We start from the raw sequence: 14060 nt of genomic DNA on the forward strand, positions 1-14060 counted from the left end.
GAAAGAGTTGAACATGAGACAGAGGAGGTGGATGGAGTTGATTGGTGATTACGACATGGATATCATCTACCATGAAGGAAAGGCCAACGTTGTAGCTGATGCTTTGAGTAGGAAGAGTGTACACTCTTTGTGTACAGCTCTATCTTTGATGAGGCTGAGGGAGGAGGTAGCGAGTTTTGGGATTCATATGTTGCAGAAAGGAGAGGCTATGGGTGATATGACAGTACATATGGAGTTCTATGATGACATTCGAGGTAAGCAGGCTTTGGATCCTAAGATAGTGGAGTGGGAGAGTCGAGTAGAGAAAGGGACGGTGTCCCGGTTTTCCATTCATACAGATGGTAGTTTGAGGTTTGATGGTAGGTGGTGTGTTCCTAATGACGAGGAGTTGAAAAAGACAATCATGACAGAAGCGCATTGCACACCATATTCAGTTCATCCGGGTGGAGACAAGCTTTACAAAGATTTGAAGAAAACGTTTTGGTGGCCTGGGATGAAGAAAGAGACAGCTGAGTTTGTGTCCCGTTGTTTGACATGCCAGAGAGTTAAAGGGGAACAGAGAAGACCACAAGGTAAGGTTCAGTCCTTGGAGGTGCCTGAGTGGAAGTGGGAATCCATTTCCATGGATTTCATTGTGGGTTTACCTAAGAGTCAACAAGGTAACAATATGATTTGGGTGATAGTGGATCGGTTGACCAAGTCAGCTCACTTTGTTCCAATGAAAGATACATGGACTAAGGCACAATTGGCTATGGCCTATCGAAAGAACGTGCTTAAGTTACATGGAGTCCCTAAGGACATAGTGTCTGACAGAGATGCGAGGTTTATATCGAGGTTTTGGAAGGAGTTGCAGGAATCGTTGGGAACGACTTTGAAGATGAGTACTGACATTTCATCCTGCGATGACAGATGGGCAGACCGAGAGAACGATCAAGACCTTGGAGGATATGTTGAGAGCGTGTGTGATGGATTTCGGTGGTAGCTGGGAGCAGAGGTTGGATTTGATAGAGTTCTCTTACAATAATGACTATCACACTAGTATTGGTATGGCACCGTTTGAGGCTTTGTATGGGAGGAGATGTAGGAGTCCAATCTGTTGGGACGACAGTCTTGAGGCAAAGTGGTTTTAGGACCAGAGATGGTACATGAGATGGTGGAACAGATTAAGATGATCAGGGAACGGATGAGAGCGGCTCGGGATCGATGAGAAGAGTTATGCAGATCTACATCGTCGAGACATAGAGTTTCGAGGTTGGGGACAAAGTTCTTCGAAAGTATCTCCTATGCGCGGAGTTATGAGATTTGGGAAGAAAGGCAAGCTAAGTCAGAAGTTTATAGGTCCTTATGAGATCTTAGAGCGAGTTGGAGAAGTGGCTTATCGTTTGGCGTTACGGCCGCTTTGGAGAGAGTACATAATGTGTTCCATGTATCGCATTGCGGAAGTATGTGAGTGACCCGTCACATGTGTTGGAGGCAGAGAGCTTAGAGCTGGATGAGTCTTTATCGTACCTTGAGGTGCCTAAGCAGATCCTAGACCGAAAAGTTAGAAAGACCAGGAGTGGTGAGACAGTGTTGCTTAAGATCCTTTGGTCTAACCATGAGACTGAGGAAGCTACATGGGAGGCGGAGGATATCATGAAAGAGCGTTACCCTTTCCTTTTTGATCAGGTATGTATGGTTACGGGGACGTAACCTTGTTTCTTTTAGGGGGGTAGGAGATGATCGCGAGAGTTTTTAAGAGTTTTTACACCTTTTTGTATATGTTGTGTCGGTATGTTGTCGGGATAAGTTGGGTTAGGTAGCATGTTATGCGTTGTGTTCATTTTGACCTTCGAGTCGGGAAGTTTATGGGAGTACCTTTGTTTTGGTAGTGGTTTGAACTTCGGGGACGAAGTTCCTTTTAAGGAGGGAAGACTGTAATACTCCGTATTTATGGTCTTGGGGGTACTCTATCGAGTAGCCCTTACTCTGTCGAGTAAGGGTGTGTCGCAGAATAAAACAGTTTTGACGACTGTTGGGTACTCGATCGAGTAGTGGGGCACTCGATCGAGTAAGGGGTACTCGATCGAGTACCTTGGGTACTCGATCGAGTGTCCGGTTTATCGGGGGTTTTCTCGGGTTTTGTTAATTACGCGATTAAGGTATATAAACATATTCGTCTTTGTTTTAAAACACTTTTACCAAAACCTAAAACCTGTTTAAGAGAGAAAGCAGTCAGTCATCTTCCTAATCGCGTCCTTAACAATTCCCGGAGATCAGACGGTCGGATTGCATCGTAGTTTGTGTCGTTGGATTCGTTGCGTCGAGGGTAAGCTTCTAGCATAATTTTTATAACGTTTTGTTAAGATTAGTGAAACCCTAATTTTAGTAATTGGGGGTTTTTGAGAATAAGTGATTGAATAGTAGTATTCGTATGTTTATGTTAGGAGGAGAGTTCATAGAGGAAGCGTTTTGAGACAGCTGTAGATTCCGTGCCTTGTGTGCTTTCCGGTAGGATTTCTACTCGTATTAGTCCCATAATGGGATATTGGTGATGTGCTGTAATTAGTTAATTGATTCGTTGATTGTAATTGTGTTTGTGATTGTGGTTGTGTTGTTGATGGTTCTCGAGATGCGTTCTCGGCTGAGTGGGGTCACTTGCGGGAGTGATCTCACGCCCTAGTTTCGCCCTTAGTGGAACCCGCCACGAAAGGGGATGTGCACATTAATGGACAGGGTTATCGCTCGTACGATGAGCGGGGCTTAGGTGGGAACGGCTGCGGTCCCCCCGGCGTGGCGGGGTCCAGTGGACGATCGATGATGATTGAGACGGTTGGTTGGATGGATGTGTGTGTGTGGCGTTCAATTTGTCTGTTTGTATTATTATTGTTATCTGTTTGATTGTGTGATTAGTCGACCCGGTGTTGTTTTGAAAACTGCGGTGATCCATTCGGGGATGGTGAGCAGATATTGAGCAGGTATAGAGATGATACGGGATAGCTGGGATGGCCACGACGTGACGATAGAGTCTTCCGCTGTAGTTTAGTTTTATTTACATTTCAGTTTGATAGACAGTTTGAATAATGTATCTTACTATCAGTTTGGGTTTCAAGGATTGTATTCATGCACTAAACGATTGATAATAAATGTTGTTTCTTTATCGCTGTTGTTTGATTATCATACCTCGGGCAACCGAGATGGTGATGTCTCCATACCTGAGTGGTCCTGGTAAGGCACTCGGAGTATGGGGGTGTTACACCAATTCCATTTGAAACACTGCATGAGAAATTATTGCAACAAGAACTTCTCATTCAACACAACCCCACCATCAACCATTATCAACCCTCTGCCAATCATGCTTTCAAAAACCAACATCAACATCGCTCCAATAACCGCAACTCCTACACCCAATCACAACCCTCTGCCACCTACAACAATCATTTCCAACCTCCTGCCCCACCAACTCACCAATCCAACCCTCGCCCTTTCAAAGGTCGGTGCCAATGGTGCCGCGAAACGGGTCATGTAATCGCTCACTGCCCTATTTTCCGCAAACTATTTCCTCAAATAAACTTCCCTGCCCCACCACCAAACCGCTACCACCAGCAGCAACCTCAAGCAAACACCGTGGGTCTGACTGCAAGTCCCTCGGCTCCCAACCCTAATTACCTATTTGACAGTGGAGCAAGTCATCATGTCACCCATGATCTTGACACACTTGTTTTCCACTCACCTTATTCCGGTCTCGACGAGCTTATGATTGGAGATGGTTCAGGCCTGCAAATCGTCAACACGGGTATAATTAATTTAAATGGAATCAAATTAACCAATGTTCTTCATGTTCCTAAAATTTCCCGTAACATCGTTTCTATATCGCAACTCTGTCGTGACAACAATGCATATGTAGTTTTCTCACACAATTGTTTTTTTGTTAAGGCGATGGCAACGGGAACCACGCTTCTCCAGGGCCGAGCTAGAGACAGAATTTATGAGTGGTGTCCTCCGCAACCAAAAGTCTTCAACGCTACCAAAGGACCTACTTCACTCTCTTTACATCATAGGCTAAGGCATCCATCTTATGATGTAATTAAAACTATCAATAAAGATTTGCAATTTTCTTCTACTGATTTTGTTCACTGTGAGTCTTGCAATGTCATTAAAAGCAAGAAACTACCCTTCTCGCATTCATCATTTCGTACAACCGAAACGTTACAACTTATGTTTTCCGACCTTTGGACAAGTCCAATCTCATCATTCGACCATTACAAATACTATGTCATTTTCGTTGATCATTTTAGTAAATATATATGGATGTATCCGCTCAAACGAAAATCCGACACAAACCAAGTCTTTATTCAATTTAAGGCAATTGTAGAAAAATATTTTAATAAACAAATCAAACATTTTTTTTCTCCAACAATGGAGGAGAATATGTTAAATTAAATACAACCTTGCTAAATAATGGAATTTCCCACTCGACATCTCCTCCGCATACTCCCAAACACAACGGATATGCCGAAAGACGACACCGTCACATAGTAGAAACGGGCTTAGCTCTCCTCAAACATGCCAAATTACCAACCAAATATTGGCCATTTGCCTTTAGCACCGCTACTTACCTCATCAATCGACTTCCCACTCGGTCTCTCCAAGGTAAGTCTCCATATTTTATGCTGCACAATAAGCAACCCGACTATACTAACCTCCATAATTTTGGTTGTCTATGCTACCCTTGGCTCCGGCCCTACACCAAACATAAATTGGAGGATTGTTCCATTTCGTGTGTCTTTAAAGGCTATTCCACCACACAAAGTGCCTTTCATTGCCTTGACCCAAAGACACATCGTATCTACACCTCCCGTCATGTCAAATTTTATGATGACATCTACCCTTTCGCCAACATGTCATTTGCCACCTCTCATTCGCCTACCACCGAAGAATGGACCACCTTCTCCCTTCACATTCTCCCTCCTTCCGCTTCCGCCTCACAACCAGTTTCTCCACCCGTTGATCCTCAATCTACTCATTCTATACACCCCATTACACAAGTATACACTCGTCGACCTCCGTCAACCTCTACTCCCTCGGTTCCTCCCCCCTCCACTACCACTCCTTCGTCCTCTTCCCCCATCAACACCACACCCACCATTCCCATCGAACCCATCATCACCACTTCTACCTCCACTACCTCCATTCCCAACATCCCTCGCCCCAAAACTAAACCACCTCCACCTGCTAAAACAGTTACAACTAGACTCAACAACAACATCCGCATGCCGAACCCAAAATATGCAAAGCTCGCTCTCAAATCGACCTTACCCACAACTCTTCCCAAGACCATAAAACAAGATCTAGTTCTTCCTCATTGGCGCCAAGCAATGCAGGATGAATATGATGCTCTAACCCGTAACAATACATGGACCTTGGTTCCTCGCTCAACAGCCCACAACGTGGTTGGTTGCAAGTGGGTATACCGAAACAAATTTAATCCCGATGGCACCCTTAAGCAACATAAAGCGCGTTTAGTTGCGAAAGGCTTCCATCAACGACCTGACATTGACTACACAGAAACATTCAGTCCCGTGATAAAATCCACCACAGTTCGTCTAATCTTATCTATTGCTGTAACCAAAAATTGGCCTCTCCGACAACTCGATGTCAATAACGCATTTCTACAAGGTACCCTTACTGATAGTGTGTTTATGATGCAACCACCTGGCTTCATTAACCAAACTAACCTCGACTATGTTTGTAAATTAAATAAAGCAATCTATGGACTCAAACAAGCTCCTCGAGCTTGGCACACCGAACTTAAAAATTATCTCATTACTGTTGGTTTCACTCAATCCATTTCCGACCCATCATTATTTATTTTACAAACCACGACCCTTACTCTTTACATGCTTATTTACGTGGACGATATTATAATTACGGAACAAACGCCACGCACCTACAAGACTTCATCACGAAACTATCTACTCGTTTCTCTCTTAAAGACCTCGGGCCTTTATCCTATTTTTTAGGTATCGAGGTCACTCCAAATTCCCTCGGAATTCACCTAAGTCAATCAAACTATACTCACGACCTTCTTACGAAATACAAAATGGCAGACGCTAAACCAAATACAACACCTATGGCTACATCACCACCCCTCGTTCGAGAGGACCAATACCCAATTCACGAGCATTCTGACTATCGGGCCATCGTTGGGAGCCTTCAATATTTGTCTCTCACTCGACCTAATATTGCCTTCTCTGTCAACCGTCTCGCACAATTTCTTCATCATCCCACCTCCAATCACTGGATAGCACTCAAACGTCTTCTATGATATCTTCAAGGTACTCAAACACATGGAATCCAACTATACAAAGAAACACCTCTTTGTCTTCATGCCTACTGTGATGCAGACTTTGGTGGTGACAAAGACAACTATCTATCAACCACTGGCTACATTGCTTATCTTGGACGAAACCCCATTGCCTGGTCCTCCAAGAAACAAAAAGGAATTGCTCTATCTACAACCGAAGCTGAGTTTCGTGCCATTGCCTCCGTCACCACAGAAACGCTATGGCTTCGTAACCTCCTGTCCGAGCTCAACATACAGGTCATTAAACCGCCTGCAATATTCTGTGACAACATCTCTGCTACCCTCTATGCCAAAAATCCAGTCTTTCACTCACGCATGAAGCACATGGCAATCTCCTTCCATTATGTCAAGCAACAACTACAACTTGGTCAGATACGTATCTCTCACATTGCCAGCAAAGACCAACTCGCAGACATCCTCACCAAGCCGCTGCACAAACAACAGTTCCATGAACTACGGGACAAGCTTGGCCTTATCACAAGAACGTCCAACTTGAGGGGGCGTATTAACAATATCTTACCATGATAAAATCTCCAGCTCACAATCCCATCAATTAAGCTAGCATATCCTTGTAAATATAGCAACCTTATAATCTTGTAAATCAATTAGCTAATTACATAGGCTCCTCTCCTTTTTTAGATGTACATTGGCACTATAAATACCCTGTACCTTTCAGTCATCAATACACTTTTCATTCTTCTCAAAATCTTACTGTATTATACCAACGATCGATAAGTAAGAACTGTAACCAAAACATATCAATCATATTAATCGTTGTCGCTTGTCATGTTTCTTGAGTTTTTAGTATTTCTAACACCTTACTAGTACATCTATGGCAAATCATCGTGTTTGTTTAGCCTTATTTACAAATTTTGCCTCCAAAAAGTTCGAGATGAGCATAAATGAGCGAAAAGTAAAATAAATGTAGTACTTACAAAGAATGGGATGAACGAGAACCAAAAATATGTATTCCAACCTGCATCAGGCATTATATGTCAAAATTCCTCTCAAAAGGGGTGTTAAATATAAAAACTACATGTTTTCGACTGTTATTATGATTCCGGGGTTTGAATTCAGTTCACTTCAGTTCAGTTCTATTCTGTTCAGTTCTATGAGCTCTGAAACTGAACTCTGCCCTATCCGGCTACATAGAAGTGGTAATAAAAATTGGAGTTTCGGACAACATACCTGCAATATTAAGTGACAAACAAATCACTGCAATTATCCATAAGAACCAACTGCAAAAAGGAAAGGTAGTGTGTAAGAAGTTGATGTTGTAAATAGGTCGAATTAGAGTTGCTTCTTATACCTTATGGATACTAATAGGAATATTTGTAATAGTTGGGCATCAACTATCGCCTTAAGTTTTTGGTTGAGATGGTTCATCTATCATGGTATCAGAGCCAGTGTGACCGAAGGTCACGGGTTCGAATCCTGGCAACCTCAAAACCCCTCAAAAACTCGAAGTGGAACCCCAGCACACGGTATGGGGGAGCCGGTGCATCATAAACCACTCTTCAAGCCCAATGGGCATTTGAGTGAGGGAGCGTAATAGGAATATTTATAATAGTTGGGCCTCAACCATCACCTTAAGGTTTTGGTTGAGTTGATTCATCTATCGGGAGCCGGTGCACAACTAACCACTCTTCAAGCCCGACAGGCATTTGAGTGAGGGAGCGTAATAGGAATATTTATAATAGTTGGGCCTCAACCATCGCCTTAAGGTTTTGGTATTTGTGAAAGTTGAACTTCCGATTTCCGTTGCAATGAGTCTGTAAATAAAAGCCTTATATTACAACATTGCTTAAAAATCCGGCCATTTCAAGAGATGAATCGGTTTTTGTCAAGAATATATTTTACCACGATGAAGCCCGTTCTAATCGCTTTATAATCTGCTATCGTCACCACTCCTCCTATGTACTTGAAGAAGGAATACTGGAAGAACAAAAAAACAGATGTCTAGCTGGATGACTGACATTTGGAGAAAACATTAACTGAAAACAAACGATGTGTCGAAAAGGTTATTTTCTTACCACGTAATATCGTTTGTTAGCATCAACGCCATGAAACCGATCTTTTATCATCTCCTGAGATTTTATGTCGATGATTTTGGACGGCCTATCTGTATCTCGTAAACATACCGAGAACATACTTTAATATTTGAGTATATGTGAATTTCTGTAAGAAAGGCTCTTTCTGTAAGAACAGTAAAATTACCGTCATCATCGATACTATTTCTTAAGGATTCCTCCCATTTCCGCCATCGCCTTATCGAAGAATTGTGATTATCACACAAAGAACATAAAACAGAATTCATAATACGTTTATCATGGTGAACTAAAGGTTTCCAGAGTTACGTTGAGTTGACAATACCTTAGCCTCTCCAAGCAAAACGGTAATAGTGCAATTAATTGCATTAACGAATGCTAAAACGAAGATAAGGTAGTGAAGATCATGGATCACTCCTAATGATAAGAGCGGAACCCTTCCCTACAAGGACAATTGAAATACTTGTATATATCAAAATTTATGTTAGCGCGAAAGTTTAATCTAAACGACAAAGGGTAATGTACAATCGACTGTAAATAATTAACTGGGACGTACCTCTTTACAAACGGAGTTCCCTACGCCCTCATTTAAATGGCGACCTCTAGTACTGTTTGTGGTATGACAAGGAAGCCACTTCAAGGATAAGTCTTCCGGTATGCACCATCTGTTCGCGTGATCTTGGTCAAGAGCAAGGAGTAGGTATACAAAACCTAATAACATCAACTCTGGAACAGCAACAATGTTTTAATATATATAAACTCATAAACCATAAAAATTGATATTGAAATGATATTTTAATATTTCGGTCACCTTCTTCGATGGCCATCAAGGCCTCATACAGAGGTTTCTTGCTATTGTTGTTCAATACCTGCATTTTCGCCTGACGGTCGGTTATTCTTAGCAATTTACAAAAATGTACTTAAAATTAATAGCGTAACAGAGGAACAAGTAATGTCACATAAAATATCGAGTGTTATGGGACATTTTAAATTTTGTGTTACGCGACATGTTTTTTTCTTAAATCGAAACAAGCATGCAATTGGGAAGACGAGAAGAGGAAAAGGAGTTACACTGCCAAGGTGGTTGATTAACTTCCGAATAACCCAAGAAATGGTAATGATAACAAAGACAACAGCTCCAATGACCCATGACGGTGTCGTTTCAAACGTCAAACTTCCTTCTTTAAGCATCTTTCCTTACGGTATCTCGTTCCGAATGATTTTTTTTTGTTATTGTTCTTCAGTTCTATAGCTTGAATTACTATAGTTTTCTGAACGAATAATTAGTGCTATGCATTGCATGGTACTCCGTATTATATAGTGCTATGGCTGACGATGAAGTCAAAAAGTGATTATACTCGTATTTCTACTTTTGTATCAAATAACAATATTGGTTATTTATGATCGTTGATAGTTGATGTTCAAATTGAAATAAATACGTATAATACACTCTATGACACTACATCTCTACACCCTACCGTCCACGGTTTTTAATCATCGACACTCATCGCCATAGGCGTTTTTGGCGTGGGTGCAGGGGGTTCATCTGCACCCCCTTGCCCAAAAAATAACTACAATATTCTTTAGAAAGAAGCACATTAATTATGTGGGTGTAGTGGTTTTTAAGACTATTTCTTAGTTAGAGGTCATGAGTTCTTTCCTTGCATTGAACAATTTTTGTTTAATGTTATATATCATACATTTTATCCAACTAAACAGTATTTTTTTCCATATAACTCGATATTTTCATTGTTAAAAAAATTTACGCACCCCTTTCATCTAATCTTAGAACCGCCACTGCTCATCGCGGCTTAATCTTGCTAAATGTAGCCAATGTTGCGAAGTGTGGTTAATGCAGTAAGTGGATTATACATCTGATGTACTACCTGTCTACCTCCAATACTATAGTTTCTAAGCATTATAATAAAAATTTTGATTTTTGTTTTAAAGTTTTGAGTTTTTGAGTTTATTCACTTTATGGAACCAGATGCTCTATCAGCAGCAGCAGGTCATCAAAGATGAAGATGAAGACACTGCAGGATCTAATAGCATCCATCCAAGTTCTAGAAGCTTCTTTGTACAACTGACACAGTAGATTGACAGCTAGCATAGTTGACCGCTGTAACTAACTATTGACCAAGGTTGTTAGAGTTAGTTTGTATATAAACTAAACCTTGTAACAGATTCATTAAGTTAATGTGATTACAAATTCTATTTTCTCCTTCTCTCTCTATCAATTCTTTCTCTAGTCAGTTACAGATATTTTACAATTCTGAGTTCTCATTGCATAACAATGGCGTCCTCAAGCTCCATTAATGGAGTCTTTCTTGTTTACACAGCTCAATTTTACATGGTATCAGAGCAGGAATAGGCTGTCTCTGCATATCTTTACTTCAAAATTCCAAATTTTCGCATTTTAATCGCGGTTTCTTCGTTTTCGCTTCCGCTCAAAATCAATTAAAATTGATCATTTCTTCATCATTCACTATTTTTTTTGTAATTCTACTCTACTTACACAAAAATGGCGATAGAAACTGTGAATACAGATGCTTCTTACAGCAATCCTTATGACGATTCTACTTTTTTAGCGAATTCTGATTCGCCTGCAATGGATCTTGGAAATACGAAGTTTTCTGGTAAAAACTTCATGTCTTGGAGCAGGTGTGTAGTTATGGCGCTCGGTACGAAGAATAAGCAAGGTTTCTTGACTGGAGCTATAGCTATGCCTGCATTAACTTCTCCTAAGCACTCTCAGTGGATTCAAAGTGATTATATGGTGCGGTGTTGGTTATTGAACTCCATTGATCCTGATCTCAAGGAGAATTTCATTAATTGTAAGTCTGCTAAGCATCTCTGGACAGATCTTTGTGAGAGGTATGGCCAATCCAACGTGCATGCCTTTGTTGTTTCAATTAAAGAAGGAATTAAGAAACATTTCTCAAGGCAATGATACTTTTGTTGAGTATTTCACAAAATTAAAGCGTAATTGGGATGATATTGATGAATTAGAAGTCATACCTGAATGCGAATGTGGTGCTATGGATAAGTGTTCATGTAATCTGTATAGGAAAATGCTTGATATGTCTCTCAGAGAGAAAGTACTCAATTTTCTTATGGGATTAAGTGATGTTTATGAACATCCTAGGTCAAATATCCTAGCTATGGATCCTTTACCACCTCTTAACAAAGTTTATTCTATCATTCAACAAATAGAAAGTCAGAAAATGATTTCTAATATTGTCAATCCTTCACATGATGTGAGTGCAATGAATGCATCTAAATCTGGTAATCATAGTAAAGGACCATGGAATGTATGGAAAAGGGAGGAGAAGAAGGAAGATAAGAAGTTCAAGACTGATGATAGGTGCACTACAAGAAAAACTAAAACAGGCGACCGAAATTTGGCGACTGATATATTTAGTCGCCAAATTGGCGACTGATTTTCAAATTGGCGACTGGCTTTTTTAAAAAGGGAATCAAACTTGGCGACCGATATTTTAAATTTGGAGACTGATTTTTGGGTAGTGGCCAATTTGGCGACTGAAATTCGGTCGCCAAAATGAATTTCAGTCGCCAACTGTTTTAATGGAAACCAGGCTGTCTATTTTAAAAAGGCAAAAAAATTTGCCGACTGATTTGTATAATTTGGCGACTGAAATAAGGGTAGTCGCCAAATTTGGCGACTGAATTTCAGTCGCCAAATTAAAGAAATCAGTCGCCAAATTTTTTAATACATTCAGCGCTCCTCTCTCCTACTTTACTCTTTGCGAAACAAAAAAAAAAAAAAGGGACGAGCGATTGAAACAGCGGCGACGACACCAATGAACGACACCACACAACCACCCTTCCACCACCATCTCCACCGCCATTTCCACCGCCACATCCACCCTCTTCAATTAGGTTAGTTTTTTTTTGTTTAATTTCAGTTTATATAGTTTAATTTGTTAGATTAATTTGTAGTTAGTTTGATTAATTTGTGGTTAGTTTGTTAGATTTATTTGTAGTTTGTATGTTAGATTAATTTGTAGTTAGATTTAGTTTAATTTGTGTTTGAATTAAAAGGGAATGATTATGAGGTTTGTCTTTAGGTTTAGGGTTATGGGGGGCGCGGGGGGGGGGAGGGGTTCGGCCGTGGGTGGGGGTGGTCCGGTGGGTGGCGGTCGGCCGTGGGTGGGTGGGTCGTGGGGTGGTCGTGGGTGGGTGGGTCGTGGGTGGTGTATGGTGTTGGGTAGCTAAGTGATACCGTCTCATTATCATTAGTATTAAGCTAAGTGGAACCGTCTTAATTAATAATATTATTATTATTATTATTACTAAGTTAAGTGAAATCGTCGTATTATTATTAATATTAAGCTAAGTGAAACCGTCTTTTGCATTAATGGAATTAGCTAAGTGGAACCGTCTTTTGGATTAAGAGAAATTAGCTATTAGCTAAGTGGAACCTTTTTAGGACTTGATTTTGATAAATTTAGTTTGATAATTCATGTTATTGATGAATTGAGGTAGAATAACCTTGTTATTTTTGTTTTTCTTTTCTCTTTTCAGGGTTGTCACTGTTTGCTAGGCACCACCGTACGCTGTAGCTGTTGCTTCTTGTTTTCTTTTCATTTTTGCTTTTACTTGATTAGGTAACCTCCTCTTACCAGTTACCTTTTAAATTTACTAATTTTAGTTCAAATTATGTTACGGACTTTAGGATAGAAGCCTTTATTATGTGGTTGAATTGGGCTATTGATTGACTTAATTAATTTAGTACTTGATTGTGTTGTTGTTTGATTTGATGTTGACTTAGTACCCGTTCAAGAATTACTCATTAGGAGTAATTCTTGAATAGTCCCCATTTTGGGATTGTCTTTGTACGTTTAAAGTCATTTAGGTAGTAAACACGTACTTGTGATTTATTAATGAGGAATGAGTTTGGTGGCGATCCCTTTAATGTTCTCCGAATACATGTATATGTGGAGTAATTAATTAGTTATTCTACATAGATGTGTATTTGGAGAACTGAAGGGAATTGCTGCCGAATTTTTTCCTCATTAATAAATTACAAGTGTGTTTGCTAGTGACTTGAAACGTACATTGACGGGTTTAGGTTGGAGTGATAAGGACCCCATTCGAAGATGGATTACTTATTGACAATATTTATATATTGTTTTCATATGTTTATTGTATAATGTGGAGTATAATGTTTAAATTTTGTATGTAATATTATTGTTATTTTTAAAAAATGTTTAAATTATTGTGGGGTCTTCTTTAGATTAAAATGAAGAGATTGGAACGTTCATGGATGTATGAAGGAAGATTAGACCATTCCGATAAGAAAAGACGTCCTACCGCTAGATTTATAAAGGGTGTTAGCGAGTTTATTGAATTTGCTAAACAACAAGATGAATATGACTTGGTAGACAAAAAACTTAGGTGCCCTTGTGCCAAATGCAAAAACCTGAAATACCAGCTTGACATTGTAGTAGAAGAACATCTCATTATAAACGGGTTTAAGCCAAATTATTACAATTGGATTTCACATGGAGAAGCATATTCTCCAATTCATGAACAAGCTCACACCCAACAAATACAAAATGATGAGAACCCATATAGAGAGATGGTTGTTGATGCTATGGATTCCACTATTTTTAATAGTGATGACCATACAACTATTTCTGAAG

This window comes from Silene latifolia, chromosome 2 (genome assembly GCF_048544455.1).
Source record: "Silene latifolia isolate original U9 population chromosome 2, ASM4854445v1, whole genome shotgun sequence".
In the NCBI taxonomy this organism is placed as follows: domain Eukaryota; kingdom Viridiplantae; phylum Streptophyta; class Magnoliopsida; order Caryophyllales; family Caryophyllaceae; genus Silene; species Silene latifolia.